General features: G+C 38.4%; 2 non-coding genes across 2 annotated transcripts; both read right to left on the bottom strand.

Annotated features, from left to right (window-relative positions):
- Positions 1–468: 468 nt before the first annotated feature.
- On the bottom strand, positions 469–576 carry LOC130959064 (small nucleolar RNA R71). Its single transcript, XR_009078160.1, has one exon. It is a non-coding gene; the product is annotated as a small nucleolar RNA R71 (small nucleolar RNA).
- Positions 577–24,338: 23,762 nt separating this feature from the next.
- LOC130958531 (small nucleolar RNA R71) lies at positions 24,339–24,442 on the bottom strand. Its single transcript, XR_009077646.1, has one exon. It is a non-coding gene; the product is annotated as a small nucleolar RNA R71 (small nucleolar RNA).
- Between the last annotated feature and the right edge of the window lie 914 nt (positions 24,443–25,356).

Genomic DNA, 25,356 nt, shown 5'->3' with positions numbered 1-25,356 from the left:
AGAGAAGCTAAAGCACAACTCTCTTTAGAGGACCTGACCGAATTCTTCAAAGAAGAAGAACCCATGGCAAACGAAAACAACAACAATGCCAACAATGCAAGGAAGGTGCTGGGTGACTTTACTGCACCTACTCCTGATTTCTATGGGAGAAGCATCTCTATCCCTGCCATTGGAGCAAACAACTTTGAGCTTAAGCCTCAATTAGTTTCTCTAATGCAACAGAATTGCAAGTTCCATGGACTTCCAATGGAAGATCCTCCTCAGTTCTTAGCTGAATTCTTGCAAATCTGTGACACAGTCAAGACTAATGGGGTTAACCCTGAGGTCTATAGACTGATGCTATTCCCTTTTGCTGTAAGAGACAGAGCTAGAATATGGTTGGATTCTCAACCTAAAGAAAGCCTGGACTCTTGGGAAAAGCTAGTCAATGCCTTCTTGGCAAAGTTCTTTCCACCACAAAGATGGAGTAAGCTTAGAGTGGAAGTCCAAACCTTCAGACAGAAGGATGGAGAATCCCTCTATGAAGCTTGGGAAAGATACAAACAATTAATCAGAAGATGTCCCTCAGACATGCTTTCTGAATGGAGCATCATAGGTATTTTCTATGATGGTCTCTCTGAACTATCCAAGATGTCCTTGGATAGCTCTGCTGGAGGATCTCTTCATCTGAAGAAGACGCCTGCAGAAGCTCAAGAGCTAATTGAAATGGTTGCAAATAACCAATTCATGTATACTTCTGAAAGAAATCCTGTGAACAATGGGGCTAGTCAGAAGAAAGGAGTTCTTGAGATTGACACTCTGAATGCCATATTGGCTCAGAACAAGATATTGACTCAACAAGTCAATTTGATTTCTCAAAGTCTGTCTGGAATGCAAAATGCACCAAACAGTACTAAGGATGCTTCATCTGAGGAAGAAGCTTATGATCCTGAGAACCCTTCAATGGAAGAGGTGAATTACCTAGGAGAACCCTATGGAACACCTATAATTCTTCATGGAGAAATCACCCAAATTTCTCATGGAAGAATCAAGAGAGACCTCAACAAGGTCTCAATAACAATAATGGTGGAAGAAACAGGTTTAGCAATGGCAAGCCTTTTCCATCATCTTCTCAGCAACAGACAGAGAGTTCTAAGCAGAATACTTCTGACTTAGCAACAATGGTCTCTGATCTAATAAAGACCACTCAAAGTTTCATGAATGAAACAAGGTCCTCCATCAGAAATTTGGAAGGACAAGTGGGTCAGCTAAGCAAGAAAGTTACTGAACTCCCTCCTAGCACTCTCCCAAGTAATACAGAAGAAAATCCAAAAGGAGAGTGCAAAGCCATAGACATGGCCGAATATGGAGAGGAAAGAGAGGAGGAGGACGCCACTGAGGAAGACCTCAGTGGGCGTGTACCAATCTCCTCTGAGTTCCTCAATGAGGAACAATGGGAGTCTGAGGCTCAAAATGAGACCATAGAGATTCCATTGGACTTACTTCTGCCATTCATGAGCTCTGATGAGTATTCTTCCTCTGAAGAGGATGAGTATGTCACTGAAGAGCAAGTTGCTAAATACCTTGGAGCAATCATGAAGCTGAATGACAAGTTATTTGGAAATGAGACTTGGGAGGATGAACCTCCCTTGCTCACCAAAGAACTGGATGACTTGTCTAGGCAGAAACTGCCTCAAAAGAGGCAGGATCCTGGGAAGTTTTCTATACCTTGTACCATAGGCACCATGACCTTCAAGAAGGCCTTGTGTGACTTAGGGTCAAGTGTAAACCTCATGCCCCTCTCTGTAATGGAGAAATTAGGGATCTTTGAGGTGCAAGCTGCAAGAATCTCATTAGAGATGGCAGACAATTCAAGAAAACAAGCTCATGGACTTGTAGAGAATGTTTTGGTGAGGATTGAAGACCATTACATCCCTACTGATTTCATAGTCCTAGAGACTGGGAAGTGCATGGATGAATCCATCATCCTTGGCAGACCCTTCCTAGCCACAGCAAAGGCTGTGATTGATGTTGATAGAGGAGAGTTGATCATTCAAGTGAATGAAGAATCCTTGGTGTTTAAGGCCCAAGGACATCCCTCTATCATCATGGAGAGGAAGCATGAAGAGCTTCTCTCAAAACAGAGCCAAGCAGAGCCCCCACAGTCAAACTCTAAGTTTGGTGTTGGGAGGCCACAACCAAACTCTAAGTTTGGTGTTGAACCCCCACATTCAAACTCTAAGTTTGGTGTTGGGAGGTTCCAACACGGTTCTGAGTATCTCTGAGGCTCCATGAGAGTCCTCTGTCAAGCTAATGACATTAAAGAAGCGCTTGTTGGGAGGCAACCCAATGTTTTATAGTTAACTATTTTCTTTCGTTATTTTATCTTTTTTGTAGGTTGATGATCATAAGAAGTCACAAAAACAATGAAAAAAGCAAAAACAGAATGAAAAATAGGAAGAAAAACAGCACACCCTGGAGGAGAAGAAGCTGGCGTTCAAACGCCAGTAATGCTAGCTGTTGGGCGTTTAACGCCCAGTCTGGCACCATTCTGGGCGTTTAACGCCAGAAAGGGGCACCGGACTGGCGTTAAACGCCAGTAAAGGGCAACAACCTGGCGTTAAACGCCAGGAATGGGCACCAGCCCGGCGTTTAACGCCAGAAAAGGCTCAAAACGTGATTTTGAGCAACATTTGGTGCAGGGATGACTTTTCCTTGACACCACAGGATCTGTGGACCCCACAGGACCCTACCATCACTCTCTCTCTTCTTCCCCCATTCACCAATCACCTCAATACCTCTTCCCCAAAAACCCTTCACCTATCAAATCCCATCTTTCTCTTCACCACTCACATCCATCCTTCATAAATCGCCACCAACCTCACCCTTCAAATTCAAACCACTTCCCCTCCCAAAACCCACCCTAATGGCCGAACCTTTACCCCCTTCTCTCCTATATATACCCTTCTTCAACCCTTCATTTTCACACAACCTAAACACCCCTTCTTTCCCTTCTTGGCCGAACACACCACCTTCCCCCTCTTCCTCATTTCTTCTTCTTCTACTCTCTTCTTTCTTCTTTTGCTCGAGGACGAGCAAACATTTTAAGTTTGGTGTGGTAAAAGCGTTGCTTTTTCATAACCATTTATGGCATCCAAGGCCGGAGAAACCTCTAAAAAGAGGAAAGGGAAGGCAAAGGCTTCCACCTCCGAGTCATGGGAGATGGATAGATTCCTCTCAAGGGTGCATCAAGTCCACTTCTATGAAGTTGTGGCCTTGAAGAAGGTGATCCCCGAGGTCCCCTTTTCACTCAAAAAGGGTGAATATCCGGAAATCCGCCATGAGATCCGAAGAAGAGGTTGGGAAGTGCTTACCAACCCCATTCAACAAGTCGGAATCTTGATGGTTCAAGAGTTCTATGCCAATGCATGGATCACCAAGAACCATGACCAAAGTGTGAACCCGAATCCAAAGAATTATCTCACTATGGTCCGGGGGAAATACTTGGATTTTAGTCCGGAGAGTGTGAGGGTGGCGTTCAACTTGCCTATGATGCAAGGAGATGAGCATCCTTACACTAGAAGGGTCAACTTTGATCAAAGGTTGGACCAAGTCCTCACAACCATATGTGAAGAGGGCGCACAATGGAAGCAAGATTCAAGAGGAAAGCCGGTTCAATTGAGAAGGCATGACCTCAAGCCCGTGGCTAGAGGATGGTTAGAGTTCATACAACGCTCAATCATTCCCACTAGCAACCGGTCCGAAGTTACCATAGACCGGGCCATCATGATCCATAGCATCATGATTGGAGAAGAAATAGAAGTTCATGAGGTTATAGCTCAAGAACTCTACAAAGTGGCGGACAAGACCTCCACTTTGGCAAGGTTAGCCTTTCCTCATCTCATCTGTCACCTCTGTTATTCAGTTGGAGTTGACATAGAGGGAGATACCCCCATTGATGAGGACAAACCCATCACCAAGAAAAGGATGGAGTACACAAGAGACCCCTCTCACCATGAGATCCCTGAGAGTCCTCAAGGGATGCACTTTCCTCCACACAATTATTGGGAGCAATTGAACACCTCCCTAGGAGAATTGAGTTCCAACATGGGACAACTAAGGGTGGAGCATCAAGAACACTCCATTCTCCTCCATGAAATTAGAAAAGACCAAAGAATCATGAGGGAGGAGCAACAAAGACAAGGAAGAGACATTGAGGAGCTCAAGCACTCCATAGGATCTTCAAGAGCAAGAAAGAGCCGCCATCACTAAGGTGGACCCGTTCCTTGATTTCCTTGTTCTTTATTCTTCTGTTTTTCAATTTTTATGCTTTATGTTTATCCATGTTTGTGTCTTATGATCATTAGTGTCTTAGTGTCTATGCCTTAAAGTTATGAATGTCCTATGAATCCATCACCTTTCTTGAATAAAAACGTGCTTAATAGAAAAGGAAAGAATTGCATGAATTCTGAATTTTATAGCAGTTTAATTATTTTGATGTGGTGGCAACACTTTTGTTCTCTGAATGTATGCTTGAACAGTGCATATGTCTTTTGAACTTGTGGTTCATGATTGTTGGCTCTTGAAAGAATGATGAAAAAGGAGACATGTTACTGAGGATCTGAAAAATCATAAAAATGATTCTTGAAGCAAGAAAAAGCAGTGAATACAAAAAAAAAAAAAGAAAGGAAAAAACCGAAAAAAAAAGAAGAAATAAAGTTGTGATCCAAGGCAAATAAGAGTGTGCTTAAGAACCCTGGATACCTCTAATTGGGGACTTTAGCAAAGCTGAGTCACAATCTGAAAAGGTTCACCCAATTATGTGTCTGTGGCATGTATGTATCCGGTGGTAATACTGGAAGACAGAGTGCTTTGGGCCACAGCCAAGACTCAATAAGTAGCTGTGTTCAAGAATCATCATACTTAACTAGGAGAATCAATAACACTATCTGGATTCTGAGTTCCTAAAGAAGCCAATCATTCTGAATTACAAGGGATAGAGTGAGATGCCAAAACTATTCAGAGACAAAAAGATAAAAGCCCCGCTCATCTAATTAATACTGATCTTCATAGATGTTTTTGGAGTTCATTGCATATTCTCTTCTTTTTATCTTATTTGATCTTCAGTTGCTTGGGGACAAGCAACAATTTAAGTTTGGTGTTGTGATGAGCGGATAATTTGTATGCTTTTTGGCATTGTTTTTAGTATATTTTTAGTATGATCTAGTTAGTTTTTAGTATATTTTTATTAGTTTTTAGTTAAAATTCACTTTTCTGGACTTTACTATGAGTTTGTGTGTTTTTCTGTGATTTCAGGTATTTTCTGGCTGAAATTGAGGGACCTGAGCAAAAATCTGATCCAGAGACTCAAAAGGACTGCAGATGCTGTTGGATTCTGACCTCCCTGCACTCGAAGTGGATTTTCTGGAGCTACAGAAGCCCAATTGGCGCGCTCTCAATGGCGTTGGAAAGTAGACATCCTGGGCTTTCCAGCAATATATAATAGTCCATACTTTGCCCAAGATTTGATGGCCCAAACCGGCGTTCAAAGTCACCTCAAGAAATTCCAGCGTTAAACGCCGGAACTGGCACCTAATTGGGAGTTAAACGCCCAAACTGGCACTAAAGCTGGCGTTTAACTCCAAGGAGAGTATTTACACGAAAAAGCTTCATTGCTCAGCCCAAGCACACACCAAGTGGGCCCGGAAGTGGATTTTTATGTCATTTACTCATCTATGTACTAGTTTTCTATAAGTAGGACCTTTTACTATTGTATTAGAGGGATCTTTTGATCATGTTTTGATGATTAAACCCTCTTTGGGAGGCTGGCCATTCGGCCATGCCTAGACCTTGTTCTTATGTATTTTCAACGGTGGAGTTTCTACACACCATAGATTAAGGTGTGGAGCTCTGCTGTACCTCGAGTATTCATGCAATTACTATTGTTCTTCTATTCAATTCCGCTTGTTCTTTGTCCAAGATATCACTTGTTTCTCAACTTGATGAATGTGATGATCCGTGACACTCATCATCATTCTCACCCATGAACAAGGTGACTGACAACCATTCTTGTTCTACAAGCATCTGAGGCTTAGTGAATATCTCTTGGATTCTTGATTGCACGATGCATGGTTGATCGCCTGACAACCGAGTGCTCGCCTGACAAACGAGCCAACCATTCCGTGAGATCAGAGTCTTCGTGGTAAAGGCAGGACCTGATGGCAGCATTCAAGAGAATCCGGAAGGTCTAACCTTGTCTGTGGTATTCTGAGTAGGATTCAATGATTGAATGACTGTGACGTGCTTCAAACCTGTAACCTACTGGGCGTTAGTGACAGACGCAAAAGAGTGATTCTATTCCGGTAGGGGAGGGAACCAAACCGGTGATTGGCAGTACTGTGACAGAGTGCGTGCATTAGCTTTCACTGCGCGGATGGGAGGTAGCTGCTGACAACAGTGAAACCCTACACGAGCTTGCCATGGAAAGGAGTAAGAGAGGATTGGATGAAGGCAGTAGGAAAGCAGAGAGACGGAAGGGAAGGCATCTTCATACGCTTGTCTGAAGCTCTTACACCAATGATATACATAAGTATCACTATCCTTATCTTCTATGTTATTTTCGTTCATCATCATATATATTTGAGTTTGCCTGACTAAGATTTACAAGATGACCATAGCTTGCTTCAATGCTAACAATCTCCGTGGGATCGACCCTTACTCACGTAAGGTATTACTTGGACGACCCAGTGCACTTGCTGGTTAGTTGTGCGAAGTTGTGTAATGCCATGGTATTGAGCTACCAAGTTCTTGGAGCCATTACCGGGGATTATGAGAGTTGTGAAAAAGTATTGTTCACAATTTCGCGCACCAATACGCTTATCTGAAATTCCCACCAATGAATTGCATAAGTATCTCTATCTTTATCTTTATGTTTATTCGTATATCACCCTTACCCATTTGAGTTTGCCTGACTAAGATTTACAAGGCGACCATAGCTTGCTTCATACCAACAATCTCTGTGGGATCGACCCTTACTCGCGTAAGGTTTATTACTTGGACGACCCAGTACAATTGCTGGTTAGTTGTGCGAAGTTGTGTTTATGCCATGGTGTTGAACACCAAGTTTTTGGATTATTTGAGTTGTAGCGATCACAATTTCGTGCACCACCATGTCTCTTTCTTTTTCGAAAATTTCTGTAAGGTTATCTCCAGAGAGTTGTGCTTTAGCTTCCCTTAGCTTCCTCTTCAGAGTCCTTTCAGGTTCAGGATTAGCTTCAACAAGAATGTTCTTATCCTTGTTCTTGCTCATATGAAAAAAAGAGAATAGAGGAAGAAGAGGAATCATCTATGTCACGGTATAGAGATTCCTTTATGTGAGTAGAAGAAGAGAAGAATAGAAGAATGATATAGAGGGACGGGACGAAGAATTCGAACACAGAGAGGGAGAGAGAGTTCGAATTACAAGAAAATAATTAAAAATATTTTTGTTTTTATTTTAAATTAAAGTTGAAATTCGAATTTATTAAAAGAAATAAAATTAAAATTTAAAACAATTAGTTAATTAAAAAGATTTTTGAAAAAGGTGTTAATGATTTTCGAAAATTAGAGAGAGGAAAGTAGTTGGATGGTTTTAAAAAAGATAAGAATTCTAAAATCAAACAAAAAGTTAAGTAGTTAATTGAAAAAGATTTGAAAATCAATTTTGAAAAGATAAGAAGTTAGAAAAAGATTTTTAAATTGATTTTGAAAAAGATATGATTGAAATTCATTTTGAAAAAGATTTGAAAAGGAAATTAAAAAGATTTGATTTTTGAAATTAAAGTTGATTACTTGACTATCAAGAAACTAAAAGATATGATTCTTAGAGTTTAAAGATTATATCTTTCTTAATAGGCAAGTAACATCTTGAAATTTTTGAATAAAAACATTAAATGTTAGCATTAATTTCGAAAAAATGAAATAAGAGTAAAAAATATTTTGAAAATTAATTTTTAAAATTTTCAAAAATTTTAAGGAAAAAAATGAAAAAAATTTGATTTCTGAAAAAGTTTTGAAAAGATAGAATTTTTAAATTGAAATTTTGACTTGACTTATAAGAAACAACTAAATTTTAAAAATTTTTGACTAAGTCAATCCAAAAATTTGAAATTTATGAGAAGAATAAGGAAAAGATATATTTTTGATTTCTGAATTTTTAATGAGGAGAGAGAAAAACAACTAAATGACTCAAAACATAAAAATTATGAATCAGAACAACTATTGCATGCACGAACACTTTGAACGTCAAGATGAACACCAAGAACACTTTGAATGTCAAGATGAACACCAAGAACATATTTTTGAAAATTTTTAAGAAAAGAAAAACATGCAAGACACCAAACTTAAAAATTTTTAAACTTTAAACACTAATAATTCAAAAATGCATATGAAAAACAAGAAAAGACACAAAACAAGAAAAATTAAAGATCAAACAAAGACAATCATCAAGAACAACTTGAAGATCATGAAGAACACATGCATGAATTTTCAAAATTTAAAGAAAATTTAAAAGGATGTAATTGACACCAAACTTAAAATTTGACACTAGACTCAAACAAGAAACACAAAATTTTTGGTTTTTATGATTTTATTAAATTTTTTGTATTTTTCAAAAATTATTTTGGAAAAACGAAAAAGAACAAAAATTATGAAAGATTTTTGAAAACTTTTTGAAAATAAAATAAAGGTTAAAACAAGAAGAAAATTACCCAATCTAAGCAACAAGATGAACCGTCAGTTGTCCAAACTCGAACAATCTCCGGCAACGGCGCCAAAAACTTGGTACACGAAATCGTGATCTAATACTTTCTTCACAACTCTGCACAACTTCGCGTAACTAACCAGCAAGTGCACTGGGTCTTCCAAGTAATACCATAGGTGAGTAAGGGTCGATCCCACAGAGATTGTCGGCTTGAAGCAAGTTATGTAATTCATTGGTGGGAATTTCAGATAAGCATATAGAGATGCTTTGTTGCTTCTGAACTTCTGCTTTCCTACTGCCTTCTTCCAACCATGCGTTACCTCCTTCCATGGCAAGCTGTATGATCTTCTCGGATGAAAACAAATCCATATGCGCTGTCACCGCACGGCTAATCATCTGTCGGTTTCCGCTAGAGTCGGAATAGGACCATTGTCCTTTTGCACACTGTCACTTGCGCCCAACATTCGCAGGTTTGAAGCTCGTCACAGTCATCCCTTCTCAGATCCTACTCAGAATACCACAGACAAGGTTTAGACTTTCTGGATCCCGGATCCTACTCAGAATACCACAGACAAGGTTTAGACTTTCCGGATCCCAGGAATGCTGCCAATGGTTTTAGCCTATACCACGAACATACTAATCTCACAGACTCAGTCTGTCTATTAGATATCCAAGAGAATATACTCCAGCTGGCGTCCAATGACTACGTTGAACATCATGTAGACTGCTTTGTGGTTGTCAAGCACGCAGATCTTGGCTAAGCGAGTAACAAAGAGTATATCTTGGAGAAGAAGTAGGCGTGAATTGAAGGAAAAACAATAGTACTTTCATTAACTCATGAAGAACAGCAGAGCTCCACACCTTAATATATGGGATGTAGAAACTCCACCGTTGAAAATATATAAGTGAAAGAAGGTCTAGGCAAGGCCGTGAGGCCAGCCTCCATAAAAGTGCCAAAGTCTAAGGACTAAATGTCCAGAGATCTAAAATAAATCTCTAAAAGTAGTATTTATACTAAACTAGTTACTATGGTTTACAGAAAATGAGTAACTAAGTGCAGATAGTGCAGAAATCCACTTTCGGGGCCCACTTGGTGTGTGCTTGGGCTGAGCATTGAAGCTTCTTCGTGCTTAGGCTGTTCCTGGAGTTAAACGCCGGCTTTGGTGCCAGTTTGGGCGTTTAACTCCAATTCTGGTGCAAGTTTGGGCGTTTTACGCCATAATTCCTTGGGCTGACTTTGAATGCCAGTTTGGGCCATCAAATCTCGGGTAAAGTATGGACTATTATATATTGCTGGAAAGCCCAGGATGTCTACTTTCTAACGCAATTGAGAGCACGCCAATGGGGCTTCTGTAGCTCCAGAAAATCTACTTCGAGTGCAGGGAGGTCTGAATCCAACAGCATCTGCAGTCATTTTTCAGCCTCTGAATCAGATTTTTACTCAGGTTCCTCAATTTCAGCCAGAAAATACCTGAAATCACAGAAAAATACACAAACTCATAATAAAGTCCAGAAATGTGATTTTTGCATAAAAACTAATAAAAATATAATAAAAACTAACTAAAACATACTAAAAACTATATAAAAACAGTGCCAAAAAGGGTATAAATTATCCGCTCATCACTCGGCAACATCATTTATAAAGCTCCAAGCTTCTCCCCCCGATTTGTTTTTGGAAAGGGAACCACCACTTGACGCGGTGAGCAATCTTCTATCTTCCGCACAAAGACCTCCGGTGATGTAACTAATGAGCAAGTGAGTGTCCAATCCATGGTGTGGACAAGATTCAAATAAGCTCTTGAACCTTATCCAATACTCATACAAACTCTCTTGGTCCTTTTGCATTATACTCGAGATCTGCTTCCGGATGTAGTAGGTCTTCTCCGACGGAAAGAATTTGTCTAAAAACTCTCTTCTCAAGAAATCCCAATTGGTCACAATCTCATCCGGCTGTGAATAAAACCACGTTTTTGCTTGCCCCTCACGAGAGAAGGGGAAGGCAAAAACCATAATAGCCACCTTATCGGCTCTATGCCTTCGAGCCGTAGAACAAGCAACTTGAAAATTTCTTAGATGTTGGATGGGGTCTTGACCCGGAAGCCATGATACTTGGGAAGTAGATTTATCAAGCTATTCTTCAACTCAAAGTTTGGATCAAGGCTGGGATACCTTGCTTGCAAGGGTTGAAGTATGATATCCGGATCCCCTTGTTCATGTAGAGTGATCCAGTGTGGCTCTGCCATGTATGGTTCATCTGTGGGATGAATAGATGTATTAGTGGTACCAACAGAAGAATAGGACGTAGCAGACTCCAAGTCACTCTAGGTACCGTCTAGTGATTCAGTATGCTCCTCAAGAGAGGCCAAAGTACTAGCCGTATAGTCCAACTGCCGTCTAGCTTGCCGAGTGTGTAACAAAGTTCTTTCAATCTCAGGGTCAAACTCAGCTAAGCTAGAATTTGGTTGAGACCGAGTCATCAAACTTGAGAGTCATAGTACATGTATAAAAGAAATCTAAACTATAACTAGGTATTGAAAGCAAGTAAACTATCTACACTATTCACATATTCACATAACCAATGTCAAGGCATACGTTGCAACCATTCCCCGGCAACAGCGCAAAAAATTTGATGGGTGGACTATCGTCGATAAGGAATTTCACAAAATATTCACGTTGCAAATATAGCTTTCAACCGACAAATAATCCTCAAATCAAATTTTAAAGAATTGGTTGTCACAACGTTCGACCCCAATAAAAGTAACCGAATTATTCAAACCTCGGGTCGTCTCACAAGGATTGGGCAAACATGTGCATCAACATTGGTTAGAATTCTGGGGTTGCAAGTCATGATCAAGAAATTAAACTAATAGACTTAACAAACAAGAAATCTTGAAGTGCAAGAAACCAAATCAAATGACTAAGGCAATGTATGAGCAATTTCAAACTAATAAGAGAACATCCAATATAATTCTACTCTAAAACTAAACAAGTAGCTATCACTAGAACTAAGCAATTGAAATTTTTGGGTTTCAAATATGAATAATAAAAGCAACTCTTGGCTAGGCATAGGAATTAGGATCACCATCCTTGTCTAATAACCATATCTTGACAATTATGAGGAACCAAACTCACTGGGTCAACCTCCAAGAGCTTTAAGTACGTAATATTTACTTCTAAGCTTGAGGTACGTCAAGTGGCTTGATCAATCTCAACTCATAAGTCCCAATCCAACTACCAATTGACTTAGTAGTGGGTTAGTGTCAATGGGTATCAACTTGACCACTAAGGGTTCTCAAATTACCAAACCAATTAGACCCAATGACTCAAGTTTACCCAATTCCCTTATCCTAGGCCAAGAGTAAAGAAAACTACTCCATAATCAAAGGAAACATTTCATCAAACACATGGTGAGCATTACTAAAAGACATATTCAAAATGCAATTAAATTGAAATTAGAAAGTACCCACTAACAATTATCAATAGAAAATCACTCAAACAACACAATTAATCATGGAGAACATCAATGTAACATTAACAATTCAAGATCCACAAGATTCATGAAATGGGTAGAAAATGACAATTTACAAGAAAACATAAATCTAACACAAAATCTAAACAAAATTATACTAAGGAATTCAAATTAAGTAATCAAAACTAGAAATCAACAAAATTCAATTCAGAATTCAACAAGGGAAGATCAAATCAGCTAGATCTAGAGAGGAACAAGGGTTTCTCTCTCTAGAAGAACCAAAAAACCAAAAAGTAGCTAAAATTGTGTCTAAGTGTGTAGTGAATGATCCCCCCTTCCCCCTAGGATTCTTGGGTATTTTCCATGCAAAACCAGCTTGAATTTGGGCCTGTTGAGCCTCAGAAATTGTCAGGCACGATTTCTTTTAATGAGGTCACGTGCAGCTCGTCACGCGTACGCGTCATGCACGCGTGCGCATCGCCTGAATTTCGCGATCCACGCGTACGCATCATGCTCGCGTGCGCGTCGATGGAGATTATGCCAATCCACGTGGATGTGCCAATCTTCGCGCGGCATCTCCAACTTTCTGCACCCACGCGTGCGTGTGAGGTGTGCCTGCGCGTCGCTGCTGATTTTCCCAAAATTCAATTCTTCATGTTCCTTCCACTTGTGCATGCTTTCTTTCTCTCTTCTAGGCCATTCTTGCCCTATAAACTCTGAAATCACTAAACAAACACATCACGGTATTGAATGATAATAAAAGAGGATCAAAATATGGCAATTTAAGGCAAAAGAAGCATGTTTTCAATCATGAAGTAATATTAGGAAGAGAACACGAAACCATGCAATTCTTGTGAATAAGTATGGAAAATATTGACAAAAATTCTCAAATTCTACACAATATAAACCACAAAAGTGGGGTTTATCAAACCTCCCCACACTTAAACCGAGCATGTCCTCATGCTAAAAATAAAAAGACCAAAGACCATGGGAAGAAAAGGGTTCATGAAGTGCAAATAATGGTTGAGGATGGTATATCTTGAAGGTTTATCAATATAAAATGTTCCGAGGGTTACCTGAAACTGTAGGTCGATCTCGGATGAGATCTTCTGTACTGGTCGGAGCTGACGTGTCTGGCTGGTGGATGGCGGCCGGAGCGTGATGCCAAGGCATCTTGGCCATGGTCTTGTTGATTTCCCCACCCAAAGTTTGGGTGGTTCCTCCAACCAGGATTGTATGTTTTGGAGTATGGATCATATGCTTGCCTAGGTGAGTTTCCAATGTAGTTGGCTTGTTCCTGGTCACTCTCATCCTCTACATTCACTCCTGCTTGAGCTGCTGCTGAGGTGGTGATTGCTGCTACTTGGTTCCGCTCCATCTTCTTGGTAAGGTCAGCCAACTGCTTAGTGATCATCTTGTTTTGAGCCAGCAATGCATCTATGTTGTTTAGCTCCATCACTCCTCTAGTGTTGCCTCTTTCAGAAGCATAGAAATAGTCATTCTCTGCTACAGTTTCAATGACATCTATGGCTTCTTCAATGGTCTTCTTTTTGTTCAGAGATCTCCCGGATGAGTGGTCTATTGCCTTCTTCGATTCATAAGAAAGTTCTTCATAGAAAATATGCAGCTGCACCCATTCATTGAACATATCTGGTGGGCACCTTTTTGTTAGGTCCTTAAACCTCTCCCATGCTTCGTAGAGAGTTTCACCATCTTGTTGCCTGAAGGTTTGTACCTCAGCTCTCAACCTATTAATTCGTTGAGGAGGGTAAAATCTTGCCAAGAATTTGTTCACCACATCTTCCCAGGTTGTCAAACTCTCCTTCGGAAAAGACTCCAGCCACTTAGCTGCTTTGTCCTTGAGTGAGAATGGAATTCCATTCTACAAATAAGGGTTTTCGCAACGGTCAAAAACTGTTGTCATAGATCAGAAAACCATTCCTAAAACTTTAGGCAACACTTTGGCAACGGTTTTTGACCTGTGGTATATGCGGCCGTTACCAATGCTCAAAGGCAACAGTTTTTTACCTAAGGCAACGACAACAAAAAAACCGTTGCCATAGTTACTGGCATAGACAACGGTTTTGACAACAATTTTTAAAGAACGGTTTAAAACCGTTACTAAATAGGCAATGGTTTAAAACCGTTCTCTTTGATGACGTAACGGTTTAAAACCGTAACTGGATAGACAACAGTTTTAAATTGTTGTAATTTTGTTGTTCATAAAGACAACGGTTTAAAAGCGTTGCCTTTGTTGGTGTTTTTTGCAACAGTTTTAATACCATTGTCATTTTGTAACTGTCTTTGACAATGGTTTTAATACCATTACCTTTTGTTACTTTTGACAACGGTTTTTTATAACTATATTATTCTTTATTTACAATAGTTTTCTCATGTTGCATTGAAATTAGTTCCAACTATTTTTTTTAATTTAATGTCAATAAACAAGGTTAAACTATTTGAATCAAATTACTAAAGAAAACTAATTGAACACTTACCATAAAAAAATAAACATTTATATACTTAGTGAACCAAAAATTTCCGGATACAATATAGTTGTATCAGTGTTGGTTAAAAGTAATTCCGGATATTTTCTAATTATCCCAGGAAAATAAGCTTAAAAAACACCAATCCTAGAAAGGAATTTAATCTTCCTCTAAAGAGTTTTATCAATGCTGGCAGCAAAAAATAATTCTCCCAATAGTTTCTTTATCCAAGCCCATATTTTCAATAAACAGAACCACCTGCAGACCACAAGGAACACAAGCTTCTTAACTGGGGAAAAAATGAAGTATTTTAAATTAGTAAAATACAAAATAAAGAACAATGGCATGTATATAACAAGTATCACTAGCACAATGGATACAAGCACATAGGTACTTAACAAATTCAATTCTTAATAAGGCATCAAAAGGATCAAGTAACCATAGTGTAGTTATTTTCAAGCATGATTGTTATAGCCAGTAAGAAAAGCAATATTTGCATTGCTAATAAATAAGCTTCTTAATACATCAAATCAAAAGGTTGTAATTTATAAAATATATTAAATCCAAGAACTTCTTTGCACTGAAAGCACCACATAAGGTCACAAGACCCACATCCCCCCTCCTGTCCCCTCCTTTGACACTACCAGAAGGTAAACCAACAGTAGCAATAAATATAATAGCAAATCTTAGACTTCAGATTCAAGCATACTTATTCAAACATATCTAAAAGAAACCAGTCTCATCATGGACCCCTTTGTCAACATCAGTAGTTGCTTTGCTTAGTATAGTGTCTCACACAATGCAGAAAACTTAGCTCACCAGCCCTACCTTGCAGTAGCCAGTTAAACATGAAATCTTATCCACTAAATTAAATTGATAGCACATGAACTCTTATTTCTTCTATGTAACTGCAAAGAGATGATTAAACAAGACTAAATATGAATGGAAAAGGTTTAGAACTAAACAAATTGCAACTGAAGCTCAGGTTGTGTTGCCCCTAAATACATAAGGAAGATAGAACAGCCTCATAATAAAAAAATAACATTCTTCAAGAGTGTAGTGTTGTCAGCTCAAGATAGAGCCAAATTATGACCAGCCTAAGTGTAAATCGATGACTATGCACACTGATAAAAGAAGAATGTTTCCAAGTACCCACATGAACTATAAATTCTATACTCACAGGTTGTTTCTATTGAAATGATTAGATTATGTGCACAACAAACAAACAAAAAAGTGCCAAAAGAAAAAAGGAAAAAAAATACAATGGTGCTAACTTGTTCAAGGTAAATCAATCATGGATGAAGACAGAGTCTATCACATTTCAAACAAGCAGCTTTACAGGTAAGCTACCAAGGTTGAAATGCTGGTCAACACAGAGGAATTAAATAGAAATTGAAATGATCAAGAGAAGGTTAAAAGGAGACACACCCAATAGAATGCTGTCAATTCCACCATGCTGGGACTGTCTGTCTTCAAGGATTATCAACTGTTGTAGCTGTAATTCGTAATTGTCTTGTCTATTCTTACTCTCCATTCTGCTTCGAGAAAGCTCCTCTCCACCAAAATTCAAATCCTCTTTGAATATTTGGGCAATCTTCTCCAGAATTCTAAGATTTTTTACTTGAGTCATTTAGGCCATCAAAATCAAATGCAGCAATTTTACTTGAGTCATTCGGGCCATTGAGAGAATCAACTCAGAATTCCCAACCACTTTACATGCTAACAAAAATAAACCAACCAACAATTAAGAAACAACCATTAACATTAACATTATGCTCCATAAAACAACTTAGCTTAATTTCAAACAAATTGAATTAAAACAAAACTTCTATGCTTAACTTTTTACATAGAGAGAACATGTTCAGCTAAATAACTCTTTGATTTATAACAGAAAATAAGCTTAATCCAAACACACACTGTAACCGAACCTCAGCGGACGAGGTGGGGGGCGGCGTAGTGGACGCAAGCGGAGAGGAGAGCACAGAACAACAGCAGATGACAGAGTAGGAACTGATGAAAATCATCATAGTAACAATCAACAATCAACAAAATTCATTTTTCATAATAAGCAAAACCAATTCATAAACCAAACAAAATGAAATCATGTGGTTCTTCCCAAAAGATTTTACCATAATAGAAGAATAGTCTTTATAGTTTATACCTCAAAGCAAACAAGGCAATTGTGATGCATTGCTCTTTTCAAACAGCGATGACCATCTTCCAATCATTTAGAGTAGCAGCACCCTAAAATATATAATAATTAATTTACAAGGATCAAGAAAAAAAAGATATAACTATGAAGAGAAAACAGGAAAAAAATAAGGAACAATGAATGAAACTCACCACATTTTTCACCTCAACCCACCATTCACAGCAACATCATTAATCAATTACCCACCTGATGCTTATTGATGCACCGAGAAGCGATGGACGAATTTATAAAAAAACAAAGTTTTAGAGTTTTATAAAAATTTCGACAGCATCACCTCAAAAATTCGGACTTAAACTGCCCTTACGGGTTCCCTCCTTCTCAACAGTTTACTAGCCTTTCATCAGCAATTATCAAACAAACAGGTTCTCAATAATCAACATATTTTATCACCATTTGGTTCCATTCATTGTAAAATTATTTATAAACCATAAAAATTACTACTTTTAGTTAAGAAATCAATTTTAGGTACTTAGTTTAGAAATCTAAACTCAATCTATTTATCATTCATCAAGCCTCAATCTCATAAATTACTCATTATAATTTGATTCAACCACCAATCACAACATTATTAAGCAAAAAAAAAAAAACAGAACTTCCGACAAGCATTCATCCCCAAACAACCTTGCAAGATGCACACAAGAGCTAAACAAATTTCAATTCACATGCACGTAATCATCATCATACCAGTCACATTTACAGCCATAACCTAAACTCAATAAACTAATTGAAACACTAGAACATCATCTAAAAAACTAATCCAAATTTTACATCCTCAAACCAAGCTTATTTCTACCAATTAATCACACAAGACATTTATAAATTATTTGTAGATACTCACTAAACTTCAATGATATTCATAAATTAAAATGGTTAATTTTAAAATAAATCCCCTACCTCTGCGTGTCGAAATTAGAAGAAATTCGAGACGGGTTGTGGCGGCAATGGCTGAACCAGCGTAAACAGCAACAGAAACAGGGGCCGAGCAAGGACAGTGGCTCCAATAGTGGCATTTTCCAGCGTCAATGGCGGTGTTCCTCGGCGACCAGCGGTGCGGCGGTAAAACCTCCCTCTCTTCTGCGAGTTTCTCCTCCCTCTTCACGTTCTGTTCATCCCATCAACAGTAGCAACTTCTAATCATTGGCGATGAGACAGCCTCGTTCTCCTCCTTCTCCGAAATAGGAGCATTCTATAGGTGTCAGGATGAACACCATTAGACTTCACAGTATCACATACCCTCAGAAATGTGGTTAGATGTTGATTGGGGTCTTCTTGGACACCTCCTCCGAATGAACAATTGTTCTGAACAAGAGTGATGAGTTGTGGCTTCAGTTCAAAGTTGTTGGCATGTATAGTTGGCTTTTGGATGCTACTTCCACAGTTTCCTGGGTTTGGATTGATGTAAGAGCCTAGAACTCTTCTCTCTTGCCCAGCATGATTTGCTGGACCTTCTCTGCCATGGTTGTGAGCTTCTTCTTCATGATGGTTCTCCATATTCTCCTCCATGTTTGGTTCAAAATATTCCTCCTCTTCCTCAGCACTAACTACTCTTTTTCCTCTTGCTTCCCTTTTTAATCTAAGGAAGGTCCTCTCAGGTTCAGAATCAAAGGAAGTTGAAGCCCCGCTTCTTCTCCCTGTCATACAACCAACAAGGCACAAGCAAGGAAATAGATGCAGAAAGTATTCTTGTTAGAAATGCTGTTAGTGTGAGTGATGCAATATATCAAACAGTTAGTGGGTTAGTGGAATAGATTGTATACAACTAAGAACATGGGTAAGGGGAAAGAGGGAAAATAACTAAAACTGAAAGTAAATTACTCAAATAGAAATTAAATCAAGAAGAATGCTCAATCTAGTTATCCACCAATCTAATCATTGTTGATACAAAATCAATCCCCGGCAACGGCGCCATAAACTTGATGCACGGAAACTTGTCTCTCAACAATTTTCCTTCGGCAAGTATACCGAATTGTCGTCAAGTAAAAACTCACAATAGAGTGAGGTCGAATCCTACAGAGATTGATTGGTCAAGCAACTTTAATTGGGAGAATGTTCTAGTTGAGCTAAGCAGAAATTGATTTGAGAGTTGCAGAAATTAAATGGCGGGAAAGTAAATAGCAGAAATATAAATGCTGGGAATAAAGAGCTGAATGTAAATGACAGAAAGTAAATTGCAGAATCTTAAATGGGAGTTGGGGGAGATGAGCATCAAAGTAAACAGCAAGAATTAAAGAGAATGGGTAAGATCAAAAATGGGGAATTCATTGGGCTTAGGAGATGTTGCATTCTCCGGATCAAGTTCATTTTCATCTCTTCCTCAATCAATGCATTCATTGATCTCCTTGGCAATCTTAAGTGATTGAATTCCAATTCCTTGGTAATTCAATCTCTCAAATCTTGATCAATAGCCAATTCCTTGGTCAATTGCTCATGAGAAGAGATGAAGTATGGTCACTGATTATACCACATGTATTTCCAAATCAAAGTGTTGGTAGGATTATATGTCACTATATCCATCCAAACCCCAATTTGGTCCAACATGAGAAAGCATTTCTAGCATGATCTCTTCATTCCTCTTCCAAGGTTCCGAAGAGATCCAAGTATGAATAGCTTCTTTTCCAAGATAACTATTCAATTGGATGAAGATTGAAAGCTTTCCAGTAAAATCAAGAGAAAAGAGAGAAGAAGAACAATGAAAACTAATATTGATCCATCAAATTACAACAGAGCACCCTAACCCAATGAAAGGGGTTTAGTTGTTCATAGCTCTGGGAATGGAAAATACAGATGGAAAATACATCTTGAAGTAAAACTAGAAGTGCAGAGAAAGTAAAATTATACAGAGAGTAGTTCTCAAAATGCCAAAAGCTCCCCTCTAGTTCAAAACTACCCCTACTTATACTACTCTTCTGATCTCCTAGTTAGCTCTTCAAGTCTTGGATATGGGCCTTTGGATCTTGAGTTGAAGCAGTTATCATCTTCATTGGGCTTAGCTTTACTTGCAGAGAGAAAGTGTCGAGTGGGCATGGACTTTAGCTTAGGACGTTAGTGGTGTTAACGTTAAGTGAAGATGTGGGTTCGAGAACGTTAGTGCCAATCACCTTTTTCACTAACGTTCCCTACCCAAAGATGGTCAACGTTAACTTCAACGTTAGTGGCACCAACGTGACCACTAACGTTGCCTCTTGGTCCTTCGCACACGTTATTGGGACTTACTTTTTTCAATAACGTTGAGAGTACCCCTTTCTTCCTACGTTAGAGTTCACGTTAGTGTAGTTAACGTGACCTTTAACGTAGGCTTGCCAAATCTTCGAGAGCGTTAGTGACACTTACCTTTGTCACTAACGTTCCAAATGCCCCTACTTCCCACGTTAGTGACAAAGGTGAGTGTCACTAACGTTGGCTCATCATCCCTTTTATCCACGTTAGCTTCCACGTTAATGTAATTAATGTGGGAGTTAACATGGCTCATGGTGGCTGATGAGCGGATAATTTATACGCTTTTTGGCATAGTTTTTATATAGTTTTTAGCAAGTTTAAGCTACTTTTAGGGATGTTTTCATTAGTTTTTATGTTAAATTCACATTTCTGGACTTTACTATGAGTTTGTGTGTTTTTCTGTGATTTCAGGTAAATTCTGACTGAAATTGAGGGATTTGAGCAAAACTCTGAAAAAGGCTGACAAAAGGACTGCTGATGCTGTTGGATTCTGACCTCCCTGCACTCGAAATGGATTTTCTGGAGCTACAGAACTCCAATTGGCGCGCTCTCAACGGCGTTGGAAAGTAGACATCCAGGGCTTTCCAGCAATATATAATAGTCCATGCTTTATTCGAAGAATGACGACGTAACTTGGCGTTAAACGCCAAGTTCATGCTGCTGTCTGGAGTAAAACGCCAGAAAAACGTCATGATCCGGAGTTGAACGCCCAAAACACGTCATAACTCAAAGTTCAACGCCAGGAAATGCCTTAGCTCGTGGATTGATCAAGCTCAGCCCAAGCACACACCAAGTGGGCCCCGGAAGTGAATTTATGCATCAATTACTTACTCATGTAAACCCTAGTAGCTAGTCTAGTATATATAGGACCTTTTACTATTGTATTAGACATCCTGGATTGTATTTTCTATCCTGTGATCACGTTTTAGGGGGCTGGCCATTCGGCCATGCCTGGACCTCTTGCTTATGTATTTTTAACGGTGGAGTTTCTGCACACCATAGATTAAGGGTGTGGAGCTCTGCTGTACCTCAAAGATTAATGAAGTTCTATTTTCTTTTATTCAATTCCTCTCTTATTCTTATTCCAAGATATTCATTCGTACCCAAGAACACGATGAATGTGATGAGTTAATAACCCTCATCATTATTCTCACTTATGAACGCGTGATTGACAACCACTTCCGTTCTACATGCAAAGAAGCTTGAATGTGTATCTCTTAGATTCCCCAACAGAATCTTCGTGGTATAAGCTAGATGGATGGCGGCATTTATCTGGATCCGGAAAGTCCAACCTTGTCTGTGGTGTTCCGAGTAGGATCCTGGGAATCCGGAAAGTCTCACCTTGTCTGTGGTATTCCGAGTAGGATTCCGTTCATGAATGACTGTGACGTGCTTCAAACTTTAACCTGCTGGGCGTTAGTGACAAACGCAAAAGAGGGATTCTATTCCAGTAGGAGCGGGAACCAACCGGTGATTGGCCGTACTGTGACAGAGTGCGTGCATTAGCTTTCACTGCGAGGATGGGATGTAGCTATCAACCATGGGTGATGCCTCCAGACTGGTTAGCTGTGCGAGTGACAGCCGCACAGGTTATTTCCCCGAGAGGAATGAAAGTAGCCACAGCTGATAGTGAACCCCTATACAAAGCTTGCCATGGAAAGGAGTAAGAAGGATTGAGTAGAAGGAATAGGAAGGCAGGCGTCCGAGAGCTCTACAGCACCTCCATTCCGCTTATCTGAAATTCCTACTAATGAATCTACATAAGTATTCTATCCTTTTTATTATTTCTAATCTTTATTTCTATTTTCGAACCCATAACTTTTTAATCTGCCTAACTGAGATTTGCAAGGTGACCATAGCTTGCTTCATACCAACAATCTCTGTGGATTCGACCCTTACTCACGTAAGGTTATTACTTGGATGACCCAGTACACTTGCTGGTTAGTTGAACGGAGTTGTGAATTCCAATAAAGAAAACCTCACACAGGTGCTGCTCCTTAGAAGCCTTCATCTCAAAATAATTAGAACATGGCAGTGCTATAAATAAGCTTTCATTCAAAATCCAAGAAACATATAATGTGATCACAATTTCGTCCACCAAGTTTTTGGCGCCGTTGCCGGGGATTGTTCGAGTATGGACAACTGACGGTTCATCTTGTTGCTCAGATTAGGTACTTTTCTTTTCAAAAATCTTTTTCAAAATTTTTCTTCTATTTTTCGTTTTTCCAACATTATTTTCGAAAATATTAATAAAAATACAAAAAAAAAAAATTAGAAAATCATAAAAATCAAAAATATTTTTTGTTTCTTGTTTGAGTCTTGTGTTAATTTTTAAGTTTGGTGTCAATTGCATGCTTTAAAAATTTTTCTTGCATTTTTTCGAAAATCCCATGCATTCATAGTGTTCTTCATGATCTTCAAGTTGTTCTTGACAAGTCTTCTTGTTTGATCTTGATGATTTCTTGTGTTGTGTTGTTTGTTGTTTTTCATGTGCATTTTTACATTCATATTTTCCATGCATTAAAGATTTCTAAGTTTGGTGTCTTGCATATTTTCTTTGCATCAAAATTTTTTCAAAATTATGTTCTTGATGTTCATCATGATCTTCAAAGTGTTCTTGGTGTTCATCTTGACATTCATAGCATTCTTGCATGCATTTATGGTTTTGATCTAAAAATTTCATGCATAAAGTATTTTTGTTGTTTTTCTCTTTCATAATTAAAAATTCAAAAATAAAAAAAAATATCTTTTCCTTATTTCCCTCCAAATTTTCGAAATTTTGGGTTGACTTGGTCAAAAATTTTCAAAATTAGTTGTTTCTTACAAGTCAAATCAAAATTTCAATTTTAAAAATCTTATCTTTTCAAAATCTTTTTCAAAAATCGTATCTTTTTCATTTTTTTATTTTTTCGAAAATTTCAAAAATCTTTTTCAAAATATTTTCAAAATCTTTTTCTTATTTTTACATCTAATTTTCGAAAATTAGCTAACAATTAATGTGATTGTTTCAAAAATTTGAAGTTTGTTACTTTCTTGTTAAGAAAGGTTCAATCTTTAAGTTCTAGAATCTTATCTTGTAGTTTCTTGTTAGTCAAGTCATCTTAAAAATTAAATCTTTTTCAAAATATCTTTTTCAAATATATCTTTTTATCTTTTATCTTATCTTTTTCAAAAATTTTATCTTTTTCAAAATTTGATTTCAAAATATCTTATCTAACTTCTTATCTTCTTATCTTTTTCAAATTTTGATTTCAAATCTTTTTCAATCAACTAATTAACTTTTTGTTTGTTTCTTATCTTTTTCAAAACCACCTAACTACTTTTCCCTCTCTAATTTTTCGAAAATTATCCCTCTCTTTTTTCAAAAAAATTCTTTTTGTTTTAAATTTTAATTTTAAACTTACCTTATCTGTAATTTTCGAAAATCACTAACTCTTTTTCAAAAATTATTTTCGAAACCTCCCTCCTCTTTTCTTCTTCTATTTAATTATTTAATTACTAATACTTCTCTTCACCTCTCTTCATTCATATCCTAACATCTCATCTCACATCTCTGCCATCCTCACAGTTGTGTTTCTTTTCTTCCACTCTTCTTCTACCCCTTTCTTCTTCTACTAACATAAAGGAATCTCTATACTGTGACATAGAGGCTTCCTTTTCTTTTCTTGTTTTCTTCTCTCTCATATGAGCAGGAACAGGGATAAAGGCACTCTTGTTGAAATTGATCCAGAACCTGAAAGGACTCTGAAGAGAAAATTAAGAGAAGCTAAATTACAACAATCCAAAAACATCTTTAAGAGAAACAACCTTTCAGAAATTTTCGAACAGGAGAAGGACATGGCAGCCGAAAATAATAATAATAATGCAAGGAGAATGCTTGGTGACTTCACTAAGCCAACGTCCAAGTTTGATGGAAGAAGCATCTCCATTCCTGCCATTGGAGCCAATAACTTTGAGCTTAAGCCTCAACTAGTTGCTTTAATGCAACAAAACTGCAAATTTTATGGACTTCCATCTGAAGATCCTTACCAGTTTTTAACTGAGTTCTTGCAGATCTGTGACACTGTAAAGACAAATGGAGTCAATCCTGAAGTCTACAGACTCTTGCTTTTCCCTTTTGCTGTAAGAGACAGAGCTAGAGTATGGTTGGATTCACAACCCAAGGATAGCCTGGACTCATGGGATAAGCTTGTCACTGTATTCTTAGATAAATTCTTTCCTCCTCAAAAGCTGAGCAAGCTGAGAGTGGATGTTCAAACCTTCAAACAAAAAGCTGGTGAATCCATCTATGAAGCTTGGGAAAGATACAAGCAGTTGACCAAGAGATGTCCATCTGACATGTTCTCAGAATGGACCATATTAGATATATTCTATTATGGTCTCTCTGAATTTTCGAAAATGTCATTGGACCATTCTGCAGGTGGATCTATTCACCTGAAGAAAACGCCTGAAGAGGCTCAAGAACTCATTGACATGGTTGCAAACAACCAGTTCATGTACACTTCTGAGAGGAATTCCGTGAACAATGGGGTACCTCAGAAGAAAGGAGTTCTTAAAATTGATGCTCTGAATGCCATATTGGCTCAGAACAAAGTGTTGACTCAACAGGTCAACATGATCTCTCAAAATCTGAATGGATTGCAACACGCATCCAACAGTACTAGAGAGGCAGCTTCTGAAGAAGCTTATGATCCTGAGAACCCTGCCATGGCAGAGGTTAATTACTTAGGTGAACCTTATGGAAACACCTATAACTCATCATGGAGAAATCATCCAAATTTCTCCTGGAAGGATCAACAAAAGCCTCAACAAGGCTTTAACAATGGTGGACGTACAAGGCTGAACAATAGCAAGCCATATCCATCATCTTCTCAGCAACAGACAGAGAATTCTGAACAAAACAATTCTAATTTAGCCAATATAGTCTCTGATCTGTCAAAGGCCACTTTCAGTTTCATAAATGAAACAAGATCCTCCATTAGAAATTTGGAGGCACAAGTAGGCCAGCTGAGTAAGAAAGTTATTGAAACTCCTCCCAGTATTCTCCCAAGCAATACAGAAGAGAATCCAAAAGGAGAGTGCAAGGCCATTGATTTGATCAAAGTGGCCGAATGCACAAGGGAGGAGGAGGACGAAAATCCTAGTGAGGAAGACCTCCTGGGACGTTCCTCAAGCAAGAAGGAGTTTCCTATTAAGGATCTTGAGGAATCTGAGGCTCATCTAGAGGCCATAGAGATTCCTTTAAATCTCCTTC

Source organism: Arachis stenosperma, chromosome 10 (assembly GCF_014773155.1).
Source record: "Arachis stenosperma cultivar V10309 chromosome 10, arast.V10309.gnm1.PFL2, whole genome shotgun sequence".
Taxonomy (NCBI): Eukaryota; Viridiplantae; Streptophyta; class Magnoliopsida; order Fabales; family Fabaceae; genus Arachis; species Arachis stenosperma.
The sequence above is the reverse complement of the archived record's forward strand: the minus strand, read 5'-3'. Positions and strand labels throughout refer to the sequence as shown.